Raw genomic sequence first — 22,391 nt, 5'->3', positions numbered from 1 at the left:
TAGCTGTAACATTTCGCCAGTGGGACTTTGCGCCGTGAAGACAGGAAACGAAAATTAATACTAACGAAGCGGAAGCGGTGTGTCTTACCCGTTTGTTTTTTCTGCAGGCGTCGCATTGTGTAGTTTTCTCGACAATGAACGCAGTTCATGCCGTTTTATTTGGTTCGTGATTTCTCCGTCGTGACAGCCCGATGGGAAGCCTAAAGACGCTTGCCAGGAATAGGGCGAGGGGTGGGGGGTGGGGGGACAATGGTAGGGGGGGGTGGGAAGGGAGAGTGGGGGGGGGCGGAGTCCAGAGAGAGCAGCTTTAAAAAATGGCGTTTCTTGAGTAGAAACCAATAGCATTGTAACACGCGTCATGACACGGTCAGAGTTGCAGTCTTTCTTTCTTTCTTTATTTTATGGTATAAAACTTAGATACATACTCCATATAGCTGCATAACACTCTAAGGATGATTTCTGGAGTAATTAAAGCCACTACAACGAAATGCCTCCCAATATTAAGCCACATCCCGCCGCCACACCTGCGACGTACTGACGGCCTTGTACGTGAATACAAAAACATCATGGGGAATCGAAGACCGCCACTCCACCAAGACATTGAGGCTGCAAACACTAACAGGGTTCGATCTAGGAACCCGCCAACAAGAACAGCAAGGAACTGTGTACAAGAAGGTTTCAGCATCACAAACGCATCTTCTGAAAAATGGAATGCATGGCAAAATCAAAACATGCTTTGCATCACACAAAAGCCACCTGGTTTTGACCTACCACGCAAAACGTGGTCCACTCTAAATAGGGTTATAACTCGTCACGGCAGATGTGCCTACTCCCTGTATAAATGTGGTAAAATACCATGCCCTCAGTGTGACTGCGGAGAAAAACAGACCATCAGCCACATTGTTGAAGAGTGTTCCACAAGCGCCTATAATGGGAGCCCCGACGATTTCTTGCTCGCAACTCCAGAGTCGATAGATTATATTAATAAACTTGATGTTTGTTTCTAATCCTTAACCTTTATTAGCAATGTTTGTTTTCAATTATTAACGTTTGTTATATTAGCGATTTGTCTGTTTCTTTCTTATGTGTCTGTATTGCCATACGATAAATAAATAAATGTTGCTGTTGTTGTGGTGTTCAGTCCTGAGACTGGTTTGATGCAGCTCTCCATGCTACTCTATCCTGCGCAAGCTTCTTCATCTCCCAGTACCTACTGAAACTTACATCCTTTTGGATCTGCTTGGTGTATTCATCTCTTGGTCTCTACGATTTTTACCCTCCACGCTGCCCTCCAATACTAAATTCGTGATCCCTTGATGCCTCAGAACATGTCCTACCAACCGATCCCTTCTTCTAGTCAAGTTATGCCACAACTTCTCTTCTCGCCAATCCTATTCAACACCTCCTCATTAGTTATGTGATCTACCCATCTAATCTTCAGCATTCTTCTGTAGCACCACATTTCGAAAGCTTCTATTCTCTTCTTGTCTAAACTATTTGTCGTCCATCTTTCACTTCCATTCATGGCTACACTCCATACAAATACTTTCAGAAACGACTTCCTGATACTTAAATCTATACTCGAAGTTAGCAAATTTCTCTTCTTCAGAAACGCTTTCATCCCATAGCCAGTCCACATTTTATATCCTCTCTACTTCGACCATCATCAGTTATTTTGCTCCCAGAATAGCAAAACTCCTTTACTACTTTAAGTGTCTCATTTCCTAATCTAATACCCTCAACATCACCCGACTTAATTCGACTACATTCCATTATCCTCGTTTTGCTTTTGTTGACGTTCATCTTCTATCCTCCCTTCAAGACACTATCCATTCCGTTCAACTGCTCCTCCAAGTCCTTTGCTGTCTCTGACAGAATTACAATGTCATCGGCGAACCTCAAATTTTTTATTTCTTCTCCATGGATTTTAATCCCTACTCTGAGTTTTTCTTTTGTTTCCTTCACTGCTTGCTCAATATACGGATTGAATAACATCGGGGAGAGGCTACAACCCTGTCTCACTCCCTTCCCAACCACTGCTTCCCGTTCATGCCCCTCGACTCTTATAAGTGCCATTTGGTTTCCATACAAATTGTAAATAGCCTTTCGCTCCCTGTATTTTACCCCTGCCACCTTCAGAATTTGAAAGAGAGTATTCCAGTCAACATTGTCAAAAGCTTTCTCTAAGTCTACAAATGCTAGAAACGTAGGTTTGCCTTTCCTTAATCTTTCTTCTAAGATAAGTCGTAAGGTCAGTATTGCCTCACGTGTTCCAGTATTTCTGCGGAATCCAAACTGATCTTCCCCGAGGTCGGCTTCTACTAGTTTTTCGATTCGTCTGTATGGAATTCGTGTTAGTATTTTGCAGCTGTGGCTTATTAAACTGATTGTTCGGTAATTTTCACATCTGTCAACACCTGCTTTCTTTGGGATTGGAATTATTATATTCTTCTTGAAGTCTGAGGGTATTTCGCCTGTCCCATACATCTTGCTCACCAGATGGTAGAGTTTTGTCAGGACTGGCTCTCCCAAGTTCGTCAGTAGTTCCAAAGGAATGTTGTCTACTCCCGGGTCCTTGTTTCGACTCAGGTCTTTCAGTGCTCTGTCAAACTCTTCACGCAGTATCATATCTCCCATTTCATCTTCATCTACATCCTCTTCCATTTCCATAATATTGTCCTCAAGTACATCGCCCTTGTATAGACCCTCTATATACTCCTTCCACCTTTCTGCTTTCCCTTCTTTGCTTAGAACTGGGTTTCCATCTGAGCTCTTGATATTCATACAAGTGGTTCTCTTTTCCCCAAAGGTCTCTTTAATTTTCCTGTAGGTAGTATCTATCTTACCGCTAGTGAGATAAGCCTCTACATCCTTACATTTATCCTCTAGCCATCCCTGCTTAGCCATTTTGCACTTCCTGTCGATCTCATTTTTGAGACGTTTGTATTCCTTTTTGCCTGCTTCATTTACTGCATTTTTACATTTTCTCCTTTCATCAATTAAATTCAATATTTCTTCTGTTACCCAAGGATTTATACTAGCCCTCGTCTTTTTACCTACTTGATCCTCTGCTGCCTTCACTACTTCATCCCTCAAAGCTACCCATTCTTCTTCTACTGTATTTCTTTCCCCCATTCCTGCCATTTGTTCCCTTACGCTCTCCTTGAAACCCTGTACAACCTCTGGTTTAGCCTGTTTATCCAGGTCCCATCTCCTTAAATTTCCATCGTCTAAATTAATTATTTTTCTTAAAATTATTCATTTAAGTGGTCATATATGATCCCCTGTTGCTGTGCAGTTACTTCCACAAATTAGACTATTAAAAATGATGGACATGCTGCAAGAGATGCGTTCCGTACCACGATGTGGTTTACTGTTAAAATTCCAAAAGCGCACACTCCAAGAAGTGTGAGCCAGTATATTCCTTCCTACTGCGCATATCACAGTTTAATATTTTCGTTCGGTACAAATTTTACAAATTATTTTAAACTAACTTCCGGATGAGCTAGAGACTTGAAACTTCCAGCACAGCTCAGAACTCGATCATAATGCAACATGAACCTGCTTTCGTGTTTGGTGTGTGGTGGAGGGAACTATCGGTACCACTGCTATTTCCGTCTTTTCCTGTTCCACTTGCGAATAATTCATGGTAAGAATGGTTACTCGTAAGTACCTGCGGCAGTTCGATTCTCTCTAACCTTTAGCTTCCAGGTCTTTCCATGAGATAATAGTAGGAAAAAGGAATGTATTGGTAATCCTGAAATTTACCACATATTTTTGTTACGAGACTAAAAAGCAGAAAATAATTATTTAAATAAAACCTTTTAATACAATACCTATGAAAGCGGACTAAACGTATAAACAATTTCTTCTACCGTCATACAGATTCCTAGCCCCACAAAGGTAGTCCTCAAAATTTGTGCTTGTGAATTTTTAATAGTTCTACATCTACATCTACATCCATACTCCGCAAGCCACCTGACGGTGTGTGGCGGAGGGTACCCTGAGTACCTTTATCGGTTCTCTTTTCTATTCCAGTCTCGTATTGTTCGTGGAAAGAAGGACTGTTGGTATGCCTCTGTGTGGGCTCTAATCTCTCTGATTTTATCCTCATAGTCTCTTCACGAGATATACGTAAGAGGGAGCAATATACTGCATGACTCTTCGGTGAAGGTATGTTCTCGAAACTTTAACAAAAGCCCGTACCGAGCTACTGAGCGTCTCTCCTGCAGAGTCTTCCACTGGAGCTTTCGCGATTACTAAATGATCCTGTAACGAAGCGTGCTACTCTCCGTTGGATCTTCTCTATCTCTTCTATCAACCCTATCTGGTACGGATCCCACACTGCTGAGCAGTATTCAAGCAGTGGGCGAACAAGTGTACTGTAACCTACTTCCTCTGTTTTCGGATTATATTTCCTTAGGATTCTTCCAATGAATCTCAGTCTGGCATCTGCTTTACCGACGATCAACTTTATATGATCATTCCATTTTAAATCACTCCTAATGCTTACTCCCAGATAATTTATGGAATTAACTGCTTCCAGTTGCTGACCTGCTATTTTGTAGCTAAATGATAAGGGACCTATCTTTCTATGTATTCGCAGCACATTACACTCGTCTACATTGAGATTCAACTGCCATTCCCTGCACCATGCGTCAATTCGCTGCAGATCCTCCTGCATTTCAGTACAATTTTCCATTGTTACAACCTCTCGATACACCACAGCATCATCTGCAAAAAGCCTCAGTGAACTTCCGATGTCATCCACCAGGTCATTTATGTATATTGTGAATATCAACGGTCCTATGACACTCCCCTGCGGCACACCTGAAATCACTCTTACTTCGGAAGACTTCTCTCCATTGAGAATGACATGCTGCGTTCTGTTATCTAGGAACTCCTCAATCCAATCACACAATTGGTCTGATAGTCCATATGCTCTTACTTTGTTCATTAAACAACTGTGGCGAACTGTATCGAACGCCTTGCGGAAGTCAAGAAACACGGCATCTACCTGTGAACCCGTGTCTATGTCCCTCTGAGTCTCGTGGACGAATAGCGCGAGCTGGGTTTCACACGACCGTCTTTTTCGAAACCTATACTGATTCCTACAGAGTAGATTTCTAGTCTCCAGAAAAGTCATTATACTCGAACATAATACGTGTTCCAAAATTCTACAACTGATCGACGTTAGAGATATAGGTCTATAGTTCTGCACATCTGTTCGACGTCCCTTCTTGAAAACGGGGATGACCTGTGCCCTTTTCCAATGCTTTGGAACGCTACGCTCTTCTAGAGACCTACGGTACACCGCTGCAGGAAGGGGGCCAAGTTCCTTCGCGTACTCTGTGTCAAATCGTACTGGTGTCCCATCAGGTCCAGCGGCCTTTCCTCTTTTGAGCGATTTTAATTGTTTCTCTATTCCTCTGTCGTCTATTTCGATATCTACCATTTTGTCATCTGTGCGACAATCTAGAGAAGGAACTACAGTGCAGTCTTCCTCTGTGAAACAGCTTTGGAAAAAGGCATTTAGTATTTCAGCTTTACGAGTGTCATCCTCTGTTTCAGTACCATTTTGGTCACAGAGTGTCTGGACATTTTGTTTTGATCCACCTACCGCTTTGACATAAGACCAAAATTTCTTAGGATTTTCTGCCAAGTCAGTACATAGAACTTTACTTTCGAATTCATTGAACGCCTCTCGCATAGCCCTCCTCACACTACATTTCACTTCGCGTAATTTTTGTGTGTCTGCAAGGCTTTGGCTATGTTTATGTTTGCTGTGTTTGTTGTGAAAATACTTACAGAATTTAAAACTGAAAACGCAGGGCACATGCGATACATAACTGATGCGTCAATAGTTCACCTACTTACTATTATCTACCCCATGTGCCCCAAGTTGTTCGTTTTAAAGTCCACAAATATTTTCATACTCTGATGTAACAAAATAAAAGTGATGTTGTTATTCAGTGGAAAAGTTGAAATCTGAGATTTCGCTTACTGTTTTATCAATCACAATTGGCGTAAGAATCATGGATTGACCATTGTCATAAAATATTGCATTATGAAATGTGAACAGTCTTTACTTGCAGTTTCGCGTGGCTTTAAGTAGTCACAGCTAGCGTGCTATTGATTAAGAAATTGCATTATCGTCTTTCTAATTACTTCATGATCGTAGATACGATCATACCCGGTCGTGAAGTTATTCTTATGACAAAACAATTTCCTAAGGGACCAGAAAGTTCTTAAGAGCGCAAAAACAACTGTAACATCACACAAAACGGAAATTCAATATAAAAGCTGATGCAAGAAGACGATAAAACAGTTTTCTTTTTGTCAATGTAACACGCTCATTGGACTGCTGATCTTGGCGTCTGTAATCTTAGCAAAATGCATAATTAAAATGAAAATAATACTGAGGAGATGATAGGAATGAGCACTGCTAAATGTTTTTAATATTTCCAGAACAAATAGTTATTATAACTAAAACACATATCGTACCTTAAGTTTAGTACTACAATGACGGTAGATTTTTATGTCCGTTTCAAGTCCATTGAGCGCTCTTTTATATAGCCGTGGTCCTCTTGAGTCGCTCGTGCGTAGTCACGACAAGTTACAACAGTTCTTCTTTTTACACCTCACTCAAACTTAGACGTAACACGTTTTTATACATTTAGTAAAAATTAGAGCAGACTGTCACAAATCTGCGTCTGTCTTACTTGAGATAAACAGTACAAGTGTTTTAGCCCTCAAGGCTTCATTTGTTCTCCAGCGAACAAAATAGTTAAGGATCGCATATCCATCCGCATTTTTCTGTTTATATTGCCGGCCGCGGTGGCCGTGCGGTTCTAGGCGCTCCAGTCCGGAGCCGCGCTGCTGCTACGGTCGCAGGTTCGAATCCTGCCTCGGGCATGGGTGTGTGTGATGTCCTTAGGTTAGTTAGGTTTAAGTAGTTCTAAGTTCTAGGGGACTGATGACCTCAGATGTTAAGTCCGATAGTGCTCAGAGCCATTTGAACCATTTTGAACCCTGACGCTGCATCACAGACAGGAGCGCTTGCGATGGCGTACTCAACGACGAACCTGTGTGCACGAATGGCAAAACGTCATTTTTTCGGATGAATTCAGGTTCTGTTTACAGCATCATGATGGTCGCATCCGTGTTTGGTGACATCGCGGTGAAAGCACATTGGAAGCATGTATTCGTCATCGCCATATTGGCATCACCCGGCGTGATGGTATGGGGTGCCATTGATTACACGTCTCGGTCACCTCTTGTTCGCATTGATGGCACTTTGAACAGTGGACGTTACGTTTCAGATGTGTTACGACCCATGGCTCCACCCTTCATTCGATCCCTGCGAAACCCAACATTTCAACAGGATAATGCACGACCGCATGTTGCAGGTCCTGTACGGGCCTTTCAGATAATGCTCGATTGCTGCCCTGGTCAGTACATTCTCCAGATCTCTCACCAACTGGAAACGTCTGGTCAATCGTGACCGAGCAACTGGCTCGTCACAATACGCCAGTCTCTACTCTTGACGAACTGTGGTACCGTGTTGAAGCTGCATGGGCAGCTGTACCTGTACCTACCATCCGAGCTCTGTTTGACTAAATGCCCAGGCATATCACGGCCGTTATTACGGCCAGAGGTGGTTGTTCTGGGTACTGATTTCTTAGGCTCTAATGCACCCAAATTGGGTGAAAATGTATTCACATGTCAGTTCTAGTATAAAATATTTGCCCAATGAATACCCGTTTATCATCTGCATTTATTCTTGGTGCAGCAATTTTAATAGCCAGTTGTGTAGGTAAACACGGTGGGTGCGGGATGACTTCCCAATCCAACTCCCTTTTTGTCAGTCCAGCAGAATGCGGGCGGTCGCTATCGTGGAGTAGCGTCTCTTCACACGGTCAGCATGGTCGCTGTTCTTGGATTGCGCCTGCAAGACCTCTCAGTTGTTGACAATAAATCTCAGCAGTGGTGGTCACACCGCGCAGAAGCAATTCGCAGAACACCAGACCGTCGCTGCTCCACCAGATGCGTAAGGTTTTTGTACGTGGAGCTCCTGATTTGTTTGGGCTCAACGACTCCTGTTTTCTCCTTACTTTAGCGTAAAGCACCGATACAGGATAGGAATGTTCGGAGTTGTTGACGAGCCAACTGGTGGCGAGCAAGTAGAGATTCACATACGGCTACCCGCTGGTTGTTGTGAGTTTGGCTTAGAGCGTGCGGTACCCATACGCCCGATTTCTGAAAGTTCCTCACGGCATACAAATGCCGCAGGATACTGGAATGGCCACAGTTCGTCGCATTCGTCATTTCTCGAGTACACTGACGCGGATAATCGTGGATTAATGCGTTTAAAGGATCTTCATCAAACCTCGAAGCTCTTCCTGAAAGTGGAGACTCACTAATGTAAAAACGGTCCTCCTTAAAACGAGAAATCCATTTTGCCGCCGTGTTCTGTCTAATGGCGTTATCCCCACACTGGCTGCCTCTGGTGAAATCAGACAGAAAAAATATGTCGAAAATGTTCCAATTTTCTACTTGGCGCTCCATTTTCTGGGGCAACGGCCTTGCGGCAGTGGTAACACCGGTTGCCGTGAGACCACCGACGTTAAGCGCTGTCGGGCGTGCTCGGCACTTGGATGGGTGACCATCCAGGCCGCCATGCGCTGTTGCCATTTTTCGGGGTGCACTCAGCCTCGTGATGCCAATTGAGGTGCTACTCGACCGAATAGTAGCGGCTTCGGTAAAGAATACCATGATAGCGACCGGGAGAGCGGTGTGCTGACTCCACGCCCCTCCTATCCGCATCCTCCACTTACGATGACACGGCGGTCGGATGGTCCCGGTAGGCCACTCGTGGCCTGAAGACGGAGTGCTCCATTTTCTGGCGTTCACAGCTCCACTCACTGTCTCCAAATGTCGAAATGACAACAAATAAACTCTAACAGCAACAGTGAGTTACAAATAAAAATTGAAAATTGATAAATAAACCCATAGCAACAGGAATAGCAACATGCAAGACAAAAACGCCACGAACTTATGCTCCAACCTGATAATTTTAAGACTCGAACATTTTGGAACACATAAATTTTAAGTTGGGTTGTTTTGAGGGAAGAGACCAAACTACGAGGTCATCAGGGAAGGAAGTCGGCCGTGCCCTTTCAAAGGAACCATACCGGCATTTGCCTGGAGCTAGTTAGGGAAATCACGGAAAATCTAAATCAGGATGGCTGGACGCGGGATTGAACCGTCGTCCTCCCGAGTGCGAGTCTGTAAATTTTAAGTACGAATGACTTCTGTAACATGAAGTTTTTGGGAAAGGTAAGCTATGGTTGTTGAAAACTGGAGAATGACGGCTTCTAAATAGAATAGGTCAATATTGAAACAAACAGTTGTTACCATCGTTGAATTTTTACGTTAATGCCATATGAAGGTATATACGAGAGCGTGCTAAAGAGTAATGCCTCCCAATTTTTTTTACATGAAAACTCATTAGCATTCTTCATCTTTAACCTTCACTTATACACATTTATTTTTTCAGCGGCGTCAACCCTTGCGACGGACACATTTGTCCCAGCGAGAGACCGTTTTGTTGATACAGTCACTCTAGACTGCGCGCCTCCATCACTGTCAAAGCAAAGTCCTCGAAGGTGTTCCTTAAATGCTGGAAGGAGATGAAAATCAGATGCGACCACGACGGGAGCGTACGGACGACGATCGACGAAAGTCAACCCAAGGCGTCCCATTGTTGCAGACGTCGCAGCGCGCGCGTATGGTCCGGCATTGTCGTGCTGAAGGACAGGGCGCTTCACGTGTGAACGAACTCTGCGAAATCGAAAGTCTATTACAGCAAGCCTTTCCTCACGCGCCGAAGTAGTTACGGTACACTCGGCCATATTACACGCTTCCCTTCGCAGCCATCTAGCGGCAGAAGATTGGAACAAGCTTCAGCGAAGATGCAAAGTCGACCGAGTAATATGCATGACACGTAATATGTCAAGCGGTATTGAGAACAGAGTAAAAATTTAGTAGGCATTACTCTTCAGCGCGTAATCGTAATTATTCCCATAACAGAATATTCTCATCAGGACACTGTAAATTTTAATGTGAATCGTGGAGTTCACTGAGTTACTGCCCGCGTAAGAAAAGAGTTATTTCATATAACTATCGCGTAAGCACTACCGATGAAAGAAAAAATTAAGTTACATTAGAAACGGAAAACATGTTCTGAAAAATTATATTTATTTGGTCACGAACCGGCTGTCGGCTTCTCAAGCCATATTCAGGTGACAACTGAACGTCGCACACACAGATAAACGTTATGTGCGACTTATACAGATGTTATTTGTGCACAATATACAATGCGTGATCAAAAGTATCCGGACGCCTGGCCGAAAATGGATAACAAGTTTGTGGCGCCCTCCATCGGTAATGCTGGAATTCAATATAATGTTGGCCCACACTTAGCCTTGATGACAGCTTCCACTCTCGCAGGCATACGTTCAAACAGGTGCTGGAAGGTTTCTTGGGGAATGGCAGCCCATTCTTCACAGAGTGCTGCACTGAGGAGGGGTATCGATGTCGGTCGGTGAGGCCTGGCACGAAGTCGGCGTTCCAAAACATCCCAAAGGTGTTCTACAGGATTCAGGTCAGGATGGTTCAAAATGGTTCAAATGGCTCTGAGCACTATGGGACTCAACTGCAGCGGTCATCAGTCCCCTAGAACTTAGAACTACTTAAACCTAACTAACCTAAGGACATCACATACACCCATGCCCGAGGCAGGATTCGAACCTGCGACCGTAGCAACAGCGCGGCTCCGGACTGGAGCGCCTAGAACCGCACGGCCACCGCGGCCGGCTCAGGTCAGGACTCTGCGCAGACCAGTCCATTACAGGGATGTTACTGTCGCGTAACCACTCCGCCATAGACAGTGCATCATGAACAAATGCTCGATCGTGTTGAAAGATGCAATCGCCGTCCTTGAATTGCTCTTCAACAGTGGGGAGCAAGAAGGTGCTTAAAATGTCAATGTAGGCCTATGCTGTGATAGTGCCACGCAAAACAGCAAGGAATGCAAGTCCACTCCATGAAAAACACGACCACACCGAATGTTACTGTTCGCACTATACACGTTGGCAGATGAAGTTCGCCGGGAATTCAGCATACCCACACCCTGCCATCGGATCGCCACATTGTGTACCGTGATTCGTCACTCCACGGAACGTTTCTCTGCTGTTCAATCGTCCAATGTTTACGCTCCTAACACCAAGCGAGGCCTCGTATGGCATTTACCGGCGTGACGTGATGTGTGGCTTACGAGCAGTCGCTCGACCATGAAATCCTACTTTCCTCACCTCCCGCCCAACTGTGATAGTACTTGCAGTGGATCCTATTGCAGTTCAGAATTCCTGTGTGACGGTCTGGATAGATGTCTGCCTATTCCACATTACGACCCTCTTCAACTGCCGGCGGTCTCTGTCAGTCAACAGACGAGGTCGGCTTGTACGCTTTTGTGCTGTACGTGTCCCTTCACGTTTACACTTCACTATCACATCGTAAACAGTGAACCAAGGGATGTTTCGGACTTTGGAAATCTCGCGTGCCGGCCGCGGTGGCCGTGCGGTTCTGGCGCTGCAGTCCGGAACCGCGGGACTGCTACGGTCGCAGGTTCGAATCCTGCCTCGGGCATGGATGTGTGTGATGTCCTTAGGTTAGTTAGGCTTAAGTAGTTCTAAGTTCTAGGGGACTTATGACCTAAGATGTTGAGTCCCATAGTGCTCAGAGCCATTTGAACCAAATCTCGCGTACGGACATATGACGCAAGTGACACTCAATCACCTGACCACGTTCGAAGTCTGTGAGCTCCACGGTGCGCCCCATTCTGCTCTCTCACGATGTCTAATGACTACTGAGGTCGCTCATATGGAGTTTCTGGCTGTAGGTGGCAGCACAGTGGACCTAATATGAAAATATGTTTTTGAAGGTGGTCGGATACTTTTGATCATATAGTGTGTAAAACATGACAGAGTCCTTACACAGGAAAACTTTACATATTTTTGTAACATAGAATAATTACGTCAACTGAAAAAGTGGAAAAATATAGTTTTTATGTGGAGATAAATTTAATGACTGATGAAAAATAAGATGGATTTGCAGTTTTAATCTAGTATTTGACTGAAACATGAGCATTGCTTCATGCGATTCACAACGTCAGATGGACCAGATGACAATAGAGTAATGTAGTGAACGAAGACTCAAAAGTATCAGCTGCCAGTGACTGATTCGCAACAACGTCCAGTTTTCCATCGTCTATCAGTGATCTGCAACTAGATTGGCTGCCAGCATCTACAATGCACCGTGTAAGTCTAGTGGTCGGCGTTGCATATGAACGGGCCACACGGAGATAAGTGTATCCTAAACGTCCGATGTTAACATTGCCGACTGAACTGCGTTCGTCAGAAGTAACCGATGGAGTAAAATGTCCCTAACTGCTGCAGCCTAACGTGTGATGCCTTTTCCTGCAAAAAATACAAAATACTTTTCCTTTCTTTCTTCAGTCTTTTACTATGTGACCCTGGTTGAGGCGAAGAAAGGACCTATCGCTTTATCTCAGAATCTTGAGACGGTCATGAACATCCTTCACTCCCTCGCAGTCTTGTGCCCGGTGATCACACAGTTCGCAAGCCACACAGTAGGTTCCCTTTTTACCGTACGGGCCTGAGTGTTGTACGTCCTGGCTTATATCGGACTTTGAGGGCTGCTGCAGACGAAACAATGCTAGTTAACCCGCAACTTTCCCCGCGAATGTCTTGCGTCATTCAGAAGAGAATTCCATCAGTTTCAAAAATGGTTCAAATGGCTCTGAGCGCTATGGGACTTAACATCTGAGGTCATCAGTCCCCTGGAACTTAGAACTACTTAAACCTAACTAACCTAAGGACATCACACACATCCATGTCTGAGGCAGGATTCGAATCTGCGACCGTAGCGGTCGCGCGGTTCCAGACTAAAGCGCCTAGAACCGCTCGGCCTAATCGGCCGACTCCATCAGTTTCAGGAAGTTCCTATCTGACAGTTAGATCCTCTTCAAATGAAGTATCTTTGGAACTGAAAATCGACCATAAGCTAACAAGGGAACCTCCCCATCGCACCCCCCCCCCCCTCAGATTTAGTTATAAGTTGGCACAGTGGATAGGCCTTGAAAAACTGAACACAGATCAATCGAGAAAACAAGAAGAAGTTGTGTGGAACTATGAAAAAAGTAAGCAAAATATACAAACTGAGTAGTCCATGTGCAACATAGGCAACATCAAGGACGGTGGGAACTTGAAAGCGCCGTGGTCCTGTGGTCAGCGTGACCCGCTGTAGACCTAGAGGTCCTTGGTTCAAGTCTGCCCTCGAGTGAAAATTTTACTTTATTTTCGCAAAGTTATGATCTGTCCGTTCGTTCACTGACGTCTCTGTTCACTGTAATAAGTTTAGCGCCTGTGTTTTGCGACCGCACCGCAAAACCGTGCGATTGTTATTGAAGGCCCGAGCTATATTTGCTGGATTCATATTGCCCACGGAATACATCTCACGTATTTAATGCACTCTCGTCCAAAGTAGCGAACAGTCAACTGCCAGCCAGGGAGCCTCGTTAGCATGAATACTCTCTCTTCCGTGCGCTGTAGTCGACTGACGTGTGTTTCGATGTTTGTTTAGGTGTGGCGTCCCCATACTACGGCGCAGTTACCTTGCATCGGACGGACGGAAAGATAACAATTGTCTGAAAATAAAAAAATTAAACTTTTCAGTCGATGGACGACTTAAACGAAGGACTTCTCGTTCCGCAGCTGCTCTCGCTAACCACGGGACCACGGCGCTTTTCAGCTCATATTCTCCTTGATGTCGTCTATGTTGCCCATTGACTACTCAGTTTGTATATTTTGCTTATTTTTTTCATAGTTCCACACAACTTCTTCCTGTTTTCTCGATTGATCTGGATCCACTTTTTCAAGGCCTATCCACTGTGCCAACTTATAACTAAATCTGAGGGGGGTGCGATGGGGAGGTTCCCTTGTAAGTTCTCCCCCATTGCTTGTAGTGCCAGCAGACGGTTATTGTGTTCAGTAATTGTTATGAGTTTCGGATGACTTTGCTCTTTTCGAATAGGTGTGACGCCTTCGAGATAGTCAAGATGTACCTGGATAATTACGAGCGTTGCCCAGAAAGTAATGCACCGCATTTTTTTCTTCAATAATTCTTTATTAAACATAATGAGAATTGCACATACGAAAGAATGGTGTTTTATCTACACACCCTATTTTTCCACGTCAGCTCCATCCCGTTCTATGGCCTTCCTCCAGCTCGAAACAAGGGCGTGTATGCCCTGTCGGTAGCAGTCCTTGTCGTGGTGGCGGAGCCAGTGCTTCACTGTGTCTATCAGCTCCTCATCGTCTTCGAAAAGTTTTTCAAAGAGAGCATCGTTTAATGGCACAAAGCGAGTGGAAGTCCGCTGGGCTAGATCAGGTGTGAGATGTTTAACACTTCTGTCACTAAATGTAACTGGGTTTTCTCTTTTGATGCTAGTCAATTGTCAGGATGAGCATTCTAAAGCATTATGTTAGGGTGAAAATACTAGATAAATTAATTTTTCTCTCTTAACAACATGTGGGCAGGGTGGGTTCTTCCTTGGCTCGGGTATGAGGTAGAATGAAACAGCATTTTTACATAAGATAACTTTTGTTGAAGATTTGTACAACTGTTTCCTTACTCGATGTTCTGGCTCGGAGAGCGGCAGCTGTGTCGTTTGCGAAGCCTTCTGCTGCGTCAGCGGCGGCGTCTGATTACGCGTGGCAGTCTGTATCTCGTGTCGCCGTCTCGCCCAGTTGACTGGAGACGTGCAGCGCGAGGTGGCCCGTTTAATTATTACGAGCGAAGTCGTGCATCGGATGGTGGTACCTTGGATGTGGCGTCCCATTGTTTCTCTTCTATAAGCGGCCGCGTGTGTTGAGCGTCGGCCAGCGGAGCGGCGCGGCGGGGGAAGGCCAGTGTCCCGGACTCGAACAACGGACTGCCGCTTGCCAGTCTTCGGCTGTCAGATCTTCATCCCAGCTCACAGGTGACTGCTGATGTGAGGCCGTCTCCTTCCCGTCCTCACGAGTCACCCGGGCACGTAAAAATCAGACTTCAAATACCTTTTAACTTCTGTCTTCTGGCGCCGAGGCAGCTGCTTGCTATGCCATTACAGCGGCGGACTTGGTGCGTCTGGGTATTATGTAGTCTCTTCTTGCATGACGGTCTTCAGCACCGAAACTGACTGAAAACTACTGCTACTCTTCTCTTCTTCCTTCGTCTGTCGGGCCCACTGCGTCTCGCGTACTTATTCACTTCAGTTCACTGGAGGTGAACGACTTCACGGTCATTGCCTCTTCTGTCACGTTGAAAAGCTTCTCGAAGAGTCTTCGTAACATCGGTCATTGGCTCTTGGAATGTAGGCGAGGGCCTTTGATCACGTGTGACGACTGAGAAACACGTGAGCCGGTCGGGCGATGCCGTGACGACTGAATCGACAGCGTCCGCTTACGTGGGGAGGGCGATGGCTTCTGAACTCGCTGACTTCAAGGTCACTGCCTCTTTTGCTCTGCTGCTCTGCCCGCTGTTTGCCAGTGTGTAATTCTTCTAAACTAAACTAAGTCTTTATTTTCTAATTTCTACTCCACTTTGATTTCACTAATTTATTCACTTAAGTACCACTCAACAGATGTGACAGCCGTGGATGGTCTCCCTGACCGCTGCAAGTAGTGGAGCTCCGCCGAACCGCCTTCTGATGACCCCACCCACCATGCCCAGCGACTAACTGTCCTGCAGTCGACAGCAGATGCTCCATAGGCTTTGCACAAGCGATTGTGAATATACCGTACAATTTCTTTCTCTGGCGTGAGAAATTCAGCGACGATACGTTGCTTGTAACACACGTCACCTACGGATGCCATTTTGAAACTGTCCTGCAGCTACGCTATCTGTCGGAAGTGACGGAAACTTGCCGCGCTCACTCAGGAGACTTCAGACAATACTTAATTCGTGTTTCGCATTCGTACCATTGTTTTCGAGCTAGAAAAAAAAAAATCGGTGCGTTAACTTCCTGGGAAAACCTCGTACATTTCTATCACCACAACTTCCACGTAAAATGTCATTCGATTATTCATAAGGAGCTGCAGTTAGAACAACTTTTTATACCAGACTCTTGAGTTCCCCTTTAGGTAACCTCCTAGGAATTGTAAGTAGGGTGTTTAGCTTTTTATGTTGGTAATGCCACGTAGCGCTCTGTATGAAAATCACTGATTGTGCTGCGTGAAGTCTGTGGCTGGTTTGAATTGTTGCAATATTCGCTGTTGTAGTGTTGGGCAGTTGGATGTGAGCAGCGCGTAGCGTTGCGCAGTTGGAGGTGACCCGCCAGCAGTGGTGGATGTGGGGAGAGAAATGGCAGTTTTGAGAACGGACGATCTGAACGTGTGTCTACCAGAAACAGTAAATTTGTAAGACTGGATATCATGAACTGATATATATATATATATATATATATATATATATATATATATATATATATATATATATCATGACTTTTGAACACTATTAAGGTAAATACACTCCTGGAAATTGAAATAAGAACACCGTGAATTCATTGTCCCAGGAAGGGGAAACTTTATTGACACATTCCTGGGGTCAGATACATCACATGATCACACTGACAGAACCACAGGCACATAGACACAGGCAACAGAGCATGCACAATGTCGGCACTAGTACAGTGTATATCCACCTTTCGCAGCAATGCCGGCTGCTATTCTCCCATGGAGACGATCGTAGAGATGCTGGATGTAGTCCTGTGGAACGGCTTGCCATGCCATTTCCACCTGGCGCCTCAGTTGACCAGCGTTCGTGCTGGACGTGCAGACCGCGTGAGACGACGCTTCATCCAGTCCCAAACATGCTCAATGGGGGACAGATCCGGAGATCTTGCTGGCCAGGGTAGTTGACTTACACCTTCTAGAGCACGTTGGGTGACACGGGATACATGCGGACGTGCATTGTCCTGTTGGAACAGCAAGTTCCCTTGCCAGTCTAGGAATGGTAGAACGATGGGTTCGATGACGGTTTGGATGTACCGTGCACTATTCAGTGTCCCCTCGACGATCACCAGTGGTGTACGGCCAGTGTAGGAGATCGCTCCCCACACCATGATGCCGGGTGTTGGCCCTGTGTGCCTCGGTCGTATGCAGTCCTGATTGTGGCGCTCACCTGCACGGCGCCAAACACGCATACGACCATCATTGGCACCAAGGCAGAAGCGACTCTCATCGCTGAAGACGACACGTCTCCATTCGTCCCTCCATTCACGCCTGTCGCGACACCACTGGAGGCAGGCTGCACGATGTTGGGACGTGCGGGACCGTAGCCCAGCTTCATGGAGACGGTTGCGAATGGTCCTCGCCGATACCCCAGGAGCAACAGTGACCCTAATTTGCTGGGAAGTGGCGGTGCGGTCCCCTACGGCACTGCGTAGGATCCTACGGTCTTGGCGTGCATCCGTGCGTCGCTGCGGTCCGGTCCCAGGTCGACGGGCACGTGCACCTTCCGCCGACCACTGGCGACAACATCGATGTACTGTGGAGACCTCACGCCCCACGTGTTGAGCAATTCGGCGGTACGTCCACCCGGCCTCCCGCATGCCCACTATACGCCCTCGCTCAAAGTCCGTCAACTGCACATACGGTTCACGTCCACGCTGTCGCGGCATGCTACCAGTGTTAAAGACTGCGATGGAGCTCCGTATGCCACGGCAAACTGGCTGACACTGACGGCGGCGGTGCACAAATGCTGCGCAGCTAGCGCCATTCGACGGCCAACACCGCGGTTCCTGGTGTGTCCGCTGTGCCGTGCGTGTGATCATTGCTTGTACAGCCCTCTCGCAGTGTCCGGAGCAAGTATGGTGGGTCTGACACACCGGTGTCAATGTGTTCTTTTTTCCATTTCCAGGAGTGTACATTGTTTGTTCCCTATCAAAATCTTTCATTTGCTAACTATGCCTATCAGTAGTTAGTGCCTTCAGTAGTTAGAATCTTTTATTTAGCTGGCAGTATTGGCGCTCGCTGTATTGCAGTAGTTCGAGTCACCAAGATTTTTGTGAGGTAAGTGATTCATGAAAGGTATAGGTTATTGTTAGTCAGGGCCATTCTTTTGTAGGGATTATTGAAAGTCAGACTGCGTTGCGCTAAAAATATTATGTGTCAGTTTAGTGTTGATCAGAATAAGTGAAGAGCGAAATGTCTGAGTACGTTCAGTTCGGCTCAGCTGTTTGAAAATCAAATAACGTAAGGGGTTTACCAGCACCGTAATTCAATAATTTTCTAAGGGGATGTTTCAAAATACATATCTATTTGACCACCGGCGATCACGTTAGAGACATTTTCCGCTGAGGTGAGTGTTAGTAGCACTCATAGAAGAGGTAGACACGTTCTAACGAAGAGCGGCACGTTTCGTCACGAGGTCGTTTACTGCAGAGGTGATCAACTAGCTTCAGCGCCCGACGGTCAAGGAGAGAGACGATATTCATCACGGAGAGGTTTACTGTTGAAACGTCGAGTGAGCACTTTCCCCAAGGAGTCGTTAACGTTACCGCTTGCAATTTGAAGAAAAAAGTTGAGTTTAGCTTTCTAAGCTATTAACCGTAAAATGTGAAGCTACTAAATCACTTATTGAAGACCGCATCTTTGACGGCAACGTTACAAGCAGAACTGCAGCAAAGGAAACAAAAGAAAAATTCGGAGTAGGTATTAAAATTCATGGAGAAGAAGTAAAAAATTTGAGGTTCGCCGAAGAAATTGTAATTCTGTCTGAGACAGCAAAGGACTTGGAAGAGCAGTTGAACGGTATGGACAGTGTCTTGAAAGGAGGATATAAGATGAACATGAACAAAAGCAAAACGAGGATAATGGAATTTAGTCAAATTAAGTCGGGTGGTGCTGAGGGAATTAGATTAGGAAATGAGACACTTAAAGTAGTAAAGGAGTTTTGCTATTTGGGGAGCAAAATAACTGATGATGGTCGAAGTAGAGAGGATATAAAATGTAGACTGGCAATGGCAAGGAAAGCGTTTCTGAAGAAGAGAAATTTGTTAACATCGAGTATAGATTTAAGTATCAGGGAGTCGTTTCTGATAGTATTTGTGTGGAGTGTAGCCATGTATGGAAGTGAAACATGGACGATAAATAGTTTGGACAAGAAGAGAATAGAAGCTTTCGAAATGTGGTGCTGCAGTAGAATGATGAGGATTAGATGGGTATATTACATAACTAATGAGGAGGTATTGAATAGAATTGGGGAGAAGAGGAATTTGTGGCACAAGTATACAAGAAGAAGGGACCGGTTGGTAGGACATGTTTTGAGGCATCAAGGGATCACAAATTTAGCATTGGAGAGCAGCACGTAGGGTAAAAATCGTAGAGGGAGACCAAGAGATGAATACACTAAGCAGATTCAGAAGGATGTAGGTTGCAGTAAGTACTGGGAGATGAAGAAGCTTGCACAGGAAAGAGTAGCATGGAGAGCTGCATCAAACCAGTCTCAGGACTGAAGACCACAACAACAACAGCAGCCAAACAATGAAACTACAAACATCAAAAAAAGTTTTCATCATCCCAGTTCACAAAACTCCTGAAGACAGACGTTGACTGTGAATACTGTACCACGGACACAGTCCTCTTGACTGTTCAGAGACGTCACTAAACCCGCCTGAAGATGTAAACAAACATGCATGAGCAGCGCATATTAGACGGAGGTGGTCCGACAGCCGATCAGTTCCAGACATTCCACCAGGAAGGAGGTACACGGCTCGTGTTGTCTGTAGTTCAACGATGCCTAGACGGTCAATACTGCGATTCGATCGCCTCCGCATTATTACCTTGTGCCAAGAAGGGCTCTCTACAAGGGAAGTGTCCAGGTGTCTCGGCATGGACAAAAGTGATGTTGTTCGGACATGGAGGAGTTACAGACAGGAACTGTCGATGACATGCCTTCCTCAGGCTGCCCAAGGGCATGACCGCTATCCACGGATTATGGCTCGGAGGAACCCTGACAGCAACGCCATCATGTTGAATAATGCTTTTCGTGCAGCCACAGAATATCGTGTTACGACTCAAACTGTGCGGAAAAAGCTGCATGTTCCCAACTTCACTCCCGACGTCCATGGCGAGGTCCATCTTTGCAACCACGACACCATGCAGCCTGGTAGAGATGGACCCAACAACATGCCGAATGGACCGCTGAGGATAGGCATCACGTTCTCTTCACCGATGAGTGTCGCATATGCCTTCAACCAGACAATCGTCGGAGACGTGCTTGGAGGCAACCCGGTCAGGCTGAACGCCTTACACTGTCCAGCGAGTGCAGCAAGGTGGAGGTTCCCTGCTGTTTTGGGGTGGGATTATGTGGGGCAGACGTAAGCCGCTGTTGGTCACGGAAGGCGCCGTAACGGCTGTACGATACGTGAATGCCATCCTCCGACCGCTAGAGCAACCATGTCGGTAGTATATTGGCGTGGCATTCGTCTTCATGGACGACAATTCGCGCCCCCATCGTGCACATCTTGTGAATGACTTCCTTCAGGATAACGACATCGCTCGACTAGAGTGGCCAGCATGTTCTCCAGACATGAACCCTATCGAACATGCCTGGGAAAGATTGAAGAGGGCTGTTTACGGATGACGTGACCCACCAACCACTCTGAGGGATCTACGCCGAATCGCCGTTGAGGAGTGGGACAATCTGGACCAACAATGCCTTGATGAACTCGTGGATAGTAACCCACGACGAATACAGGCATGCATCAATGCAAGAGGACGTGCTACTTGGTATTAGAGGTAGCAGTGTGTACGGCAATCTGGACCGCCACCTTTATGGTGGTACACCATGTGTGGTATTCATGCGCAATAAAAATGGCGGAAATGATGTTTATGTTGAAGTCTGTTCCAATGTACAGGTTCCGGAACTTTCGGGACCGAGGTGATGCAAAACTTTTTTTTCTGATGTGTGTGTATTTGACCACGAACAGACATTACTACTAGCCTTCGTAAAATAGATATGACTGCAGATTCTAACTGATGTAACAATCAAATTGTAATCACGCACGAAATGGCGCTTAAAGAGATCGTGAACCAAACGACAAGTCTCCGTATTTAGATATTTCGTTGTTAGTCAAGTAATTTTTTTACTATACATTTCATTGAAAGGGTGTTTGGGTAACGTAGTCTTTACGGAGATAATATTTTTTACATTTTTTTTAAAAAATCTGAACCAGCTTGCATCGACACTTGGACGAATTAATACAGTGGTGCGACAATCTCGAATCTGCAATGATAGCTGAGACAGTAACATAAGAGAACGAGAGATGCAACAGCAAGAGATCTTTCCAGCTATTAAACGGCTTTGTATAGTACTTTGACATTATTATCTTTGTGTATTTAGTATGTCGGTTGGGGGGGGGGGGCGGGGTTGTTTTGAGGAAGGAGACCAGACAGCGAGGTCATCGGTCTCATCGGATTAGGGAAGGACGGGGAAGGAAGTCGGCCGTGCCCTTTGAAAGGAACCATCCCGGCATTTGCCGGGAGCGATTTAGGGAAATCACGGGAAACCTAAATCAGGATGGTCGGACGCGGGATTGAACCGTCGTCCTCCCGAATGCGAGTCCAGTGTCTAACCACTGCGCCACCTCGCTCGGTATGTCGGTAATAGTTACGAAGTGACAAGTATTACCCTCGATACGGAGGTGAATTATGTAAGTCTGGCTGTGGCGCCACATTCGGACAACATACTACTTCCTCCCACATAAATCTTGCGACATGACCAAGAGGAGAAAATTCGAGAAGTTAGAGCCAATACAGAGGCTTACCGACAATCATTCATCCCACGCGCCGTTAGCGGGGATCAGTTAGTGATACCTGAAGCACCCTCCGCCACACACCGTTAGATAGCTTGCAGAGTTTGATGCAGATGCAGATGCTGCTTCCTTGTGCTCCCCTCACTCTCTGCGATCACCGAACGGGGTACCTGGTAACTTGTTCCTCTTTCCTAGGTTGAAGAACGCATTGCGTGGCCGGCATGTCGAGCATAATGCCGATATCATTTCCGAGGTGGATGTTTCCTGAATACGAAATCTCAGGCATCCGCAAGGTCATACACTGTCGCAAACGATTCACACCAGTTATCATGGCCACAGCTCGATTTTGCTTAAAATTTTATCACAACCCCTTCTAAAACCTCAGACATGAAATCGGACCTGTAACACTGGACAAAATGACGTCTGCGAGAATAAGTACATACAGGGTGTT

This window comes from Schistocerca cancellata, chromosome 10 (assembly GCF_023864275.1).
Source record: "Schistocerca cancellata isolate TAMUIC-IGC-003103 chromosome 10, iqSchCanc2.1, whole genome shotgun sequence".
Taxonomy (NCBI): domain Eukaryota; kingdom Metazoa; phylum Arthropoda; class Insecta; order Orthoptera; family Acrididae; genus Schistocerca; species Schistocerca cancellata.
This window is presented reverse-complemented; position numbering follows the sequence as displayed.